The sequence below is a fragment of the Adiantum capillus-veneris genome, chromosome 6 (genome assembly GCF_014529385.1).
Source record: "Adiantum capillus-veneris isolate H3 chromosome 6, ASM1452938v2, whole genome shotgun sequence".
Taxonomy (NCBI): Eukaryota; Viridiplantae; Streptophyta; class Polypodiopsida; order Polypodiales; family Pteridaceae; genus Adiantum; species Adiantum capillus-veneris.
This window is the reverse complement of record NC_140936.1, coordinates 167563903-167568583: the sequence shown is the minus strand read 5'-3', so window position 1 is coordinate 167568583 and position 4681 is coordinate 167563903. Positions and strand designations below refer to the sequence as shown.

At 41.3% G+C, this 4681-nt stretch overlaps 1 pseudogene; it reads left to right on the top strand.

Moving 5' to 3' along the window:
• Positions 1-3727: 3727 nt before the first annotated feature.
• LOC147456674 (secreted RxLR effector protein 161 pseudogene) lies at positions 3728-4480 on the top strand (annotated as a pseudogene).
• The last annotated feature ends 201 nt before the right edge of the window (positions 4481-4681 follow it).

Below are 4681 nucleotides of genomic sequence, written 5' to 3'. Positions count from 1 at the left end.
CATAGTGTGTAAAACCACTCAGATAAAGAGAGCAGAACATACCCTAGAGGTAGACAACATCCATTCAATCATGTCTACACCCATTCAATGCACTCTTACCTTGGGAGAACTGTTAAAAATGAGACCATATCCATGGAATGATCTACAAAAAACTCTAGAGAGGGTGGCGATAACAGGGCTAATCGCAAAAAATTTGGGTAAATTGAAACACGAATTGGATAGCAAAGAGATTAGATCCGTCCCAATGAACAAAGTCTAAGAATAATATGAAGGGAAAGAAGGAAACACAACCCTTCCAGTGATATATAATGATATAGAAACCATGGCAATACTGGATATTGGGGCAGGCATAGCCATTAGCCACAAAAGTAGTATGGGAATCATGGGGAAAACCAGCCATTAGACAAGCTCAAATGAAATTACAATTGGCTGATGGACACATCGAAAGACCCTTATGACTGCTTGAAAAAGTAATAGTTAGTTCCTGTGGAACTGATTATTAACATACTTTTGCAATAGTGGACTTTGAAAAGAAACTTAACTATGAAATCATCTTGGGAAGACCAATCATGCGACAAGTACAACTCAGGATTGGGGAAACAATTACTTGTAATTGAAGCAAGTGGGTCAATCACAGGGTTAATTTGAAAGATCACACTTATAGAGATGTAATGAAAATCAAGAGGATTAAGGACCTCCAAGATCAATTAGCTGCCGTTGGTGTGGATATTTCTCCAGAAGATTTAGCTCGGTGTTGCATTCGCATACTTCCGGCGAGATATGATGGTCTCGTTACGGCACTCAACACTCAAGTTCGTCCAACCCCTCTTATGTTTGAAGAACTAAGTGCAATGTTGCTTGAAGAGGAGCTACGACTCAGAACCAGGGATGGTGGAGGTGATGCTGCTTTCATAGCCAATGCAAAAGGCAAGGGGACTACGTCAAATGCTTCTAAGAAGAAGCCCAAGAAGAGGAAATTTTCAGGTAGCTGTTTTTACTGTGACAAGAAGGGTCATGCTGTTAAAGACTGTAGAAAGAAGAAAGCAGATGAGAAGAATGGCACCATGAAAGCTTCTTGGAAGGAAAGAGAATCCGCCAACAATGCTGAAACAGACCTTGAACTATGGGCTGTCATAGAAGAGGTATGCTCATCAACACAAACTCCGCTTGTTGATGGTTCTTGGATTCTAGATAGTGGTGCATCCCGACATATGACTAGTAAGTAAGACTGGTATAGTTCTTGGAAGCCTCTATAGGAACCCATAAGTGTAATTGCTGGGAATAATTCCAAATGTCTAGCCGAAGGGTCTGGGACAATTTATTTTTTAGCAGCTACAGGTGAAACTAAAGAGCTCTCTAATGTGTTGTACGTGCCTCAAATCAAGAAGAATTTGTTGTCCATTGCTGCAATCACTGATCGTGATCTTGAAGTCCGTTTCAAGAAAAATGGAGCAAAAATCTTGGATTCTAAAGGCAACACAGTGGGAAAGGGTGTAAGGCGCAACAACCTCTACGAACTTTCAACACTTACGGTCACTACAGAAAAAGGTACAACTCAATTATGGCATGAGAGATTTGGTCACTTAAGCATTGCTGTGCTAAAAGAGATGCAAAAAACTGGGATGGTAGCACACTTGCCTCAAATCTCAGAGATGAATGAAGTTTGTGAAGCTTGCATGATGGGCAAGCAACAAAGAAAGGCATTTCCATAAGAGAGTAGTAATCGAGCTCAGTCTCCTCTAGAGTTGGTACACGCAGATCTCTGTGGAAAAATGTCTACATCGGCTTTAGGTGGATCTTTCTACTTTTTGTTGTTAGTCTACGACTTTAGTAGAAAGATGTGGGTGTATTTCATTCGTGAGAAGTCTGAAGCTTTTGGAAAGTTTAAAATGTGGCAAAAGCTTGTAGAAAATGAAACAGGAAAGAAGGTGAAGAAGCTTCGCACAGATCGAGGAGGAGAATTCATCTCAAATGAATTCAACAATTACTGCAATTAGCATGGCATAAAACGACACCTTACTACAGCTTACACACCACAACAAAATGGCATTGTGGAGCATCACAATCGGACGGTGGTAGAAATGGCAAGGTGTATGCTCAAATCCAAGGGTATGCCAGATTCCTTTTGGGCCAAAGCAGTAAGTACAGCAGTGTATATTCTTAATCGAAGCTACACAAAGGCTTTGAAAGGGAAAACGCCTCAAGAAGCCTATTCTGTTAAGAAACCTTCAGTCTTGCATTTCAAAACATTTGGGTGTTTTTGTTATGCTCATATTCCTGATTCTCAAAGAACAAAGTTAGAAGCCAAAAGCAAGATTTGCGTATTTCTTGGATATAGTGAAGAGTCTAAGGCTTATAGACTCTACAATCCAGAGGCAAAGAAAATACTCACAAGTCGGGATGTGGTATTTGAAGAAGGGCCACATACAGTGGAGAAACCAGGTTCGTCCACTTTCTCATCAAATGAAGAAATAACTCACCATGTGCCAGACCAAAGTCAGGTAAAAAATCAAGAGGAGGAGTTGTCTGATGATGACTCAAATAAATCTAACCAACCTGTTGCAGCATCACAGAAAAAGCCACTACCAAAGTGGGCTCAACAGCTTTTTGATGCTCGAAACCCTCAAGTTCACAATCCTCATGAAGAGGAGGGGGGTTTGCGACGGTCAAAGAGAATAGAGGAGCAAAGGAGAGCCTCCGAACACATCATCAACATGGCTCTCATGATAGAAATTGTGGGCTCTGTGAAGGAGCCAGCCTCTTTTGAGGCCATGGTTGATCCAAAATGGAAGGAAGCGATGCAGTTTGAATACGACAGCATCATAAAGAATGACACTTGGGAAGTGGTGGATCCAAAGAAAAAAGTCATTGGCACAAAATGGGTGTACAAGCTCAAACATAAAGCTGATGGCTCTTTGCAAAAGTACAAAGCTAGGTTAGTAGCACAAGGATTCTCTCAAGTTGAAGGGTTTGATGTTAGTGACACCTTCGCTCCCACAACTCGAATGACAACTATTCGTCTTGTGCTTGCTCTTGCTGCTATCTATTTAAGGGTTGTTTACCAAATGGATGTCGTGTATGCATTTTTGAATGGAATTCTCAAGGAGGATGTGTATATTGAGCAACCACCAGGGTTTGAGACACCCCATTCAAAACAGAAGGTTTGCAGATTGAAGAAGGCTTTATATGGCCTGAAACAGTCTCCAAGAGCATGGTATGTCAGAAGCTACACATTTAACATATCAGAACAATTGATACGGAATCGTTGCGATGATACGAGTTGCGACAATGCTCTGCAACGCACTGGAACGCCCTTTTTTATGATCTTTCACTCCTACAGCATCTAAGGCTCCTCTAACGATGTGATACCTAACGCCGGGTAGGTCTTTGACCCTTCTGCCTCTTACGAGGACCACCAAATGTTCCTGCAAATTGTGGCCAATTTTTAAAAAAACTTGGCTTTAGAAGAAGTGCTTCTGAAGCGAATTTATATGTACTTAGAGAGAATGGAAAACAAGTCATTATTATCTTGTATGTTGATGACTTGATAATCACAGGTGATCACAAAGAGCTCATCCAACAAACTCGTGAGAGTTTGAGTTCTGAATTCGAAATGACAGACTTAGGTTTGTTGCATAATTGTTTGGGGATTGAGGTTTGGCAATCCTCAAAAGGCATCTTTATCTCTCAACAAAAGTATGCAAGAGAGATCCTAAAAGCTTTTGACATGATAGATTGCAAACCTGTGAGCACTCCAATGGAGGTAAATTCAAAACTCTCCATGGAAGATTCTTCTCCCTTAGTCGACATTAAAAAATATAGAAAACTTGTGGGAAGCTTAATTTTCTTGTGCAACACTAGGCCGGATACTTCTTTTGCAGTAGGTGTTTTAAGCAGGTTTTCCAACCAACCAAGAGAATCTCATTGGAAGGCAGGTATGCGAGTTCTTAAGTACATCAAAGGTACTTTAAGCCATGGCATTTCCTATGGCATTGGCACAAATACTCTTGGTGGGTATTGTGACTCTGATTGGGCAGGAGATTGTGACTCTAGAAAGTCAGTTTCTGGATTTTGTTTCTCACTTGGTTCTGGAGTGTTTTCTTGGATTAGCAAGAAGCAGCCAACCATCGCTCTTTCTTCAACGGAAGCAGAGTATAAAGCTGCTTGTTTTGCAGCTTGTGAAGGAGTTTGGCTAAGGCGAGTCCTCATGGACTTAGGTGTTTCTCTTCATTCAGCAACAACACTTCAATGCGACAACCACAGTTGCATGGCGATTGCCAAGAACCCTGTCTTCCATGCACGCACAAAGCATATTGAGGTTCACTATCATTATGTTCGAGAGATAATTGAGGATGAAATTTTAGAGCTAGAGTATTGTCCTACTGAAGATAATTGTGCAGATATCTTCACCAAGGCTCTAGGGAAAGACCAGCTACTTCGACATCTTCATCAACTTGGAGTTGGTACATGGCCAACATAGAGCATCTTAGGGTGTTCATTGAGGGGGGGTGTTGGTATACTTGCAATGCCCACCTCTCTAAGTTTTTCCACCACAATATATGCTGCATAGTTTGTAAGGCCCCCATATGTGGAGAAGCCAATGGTGCACATATATTTGGTGGATTCCAGCTATGCATGCTGATGAGATCTCTATTTGTGATCGTGGGTGGTACGTAGCAAA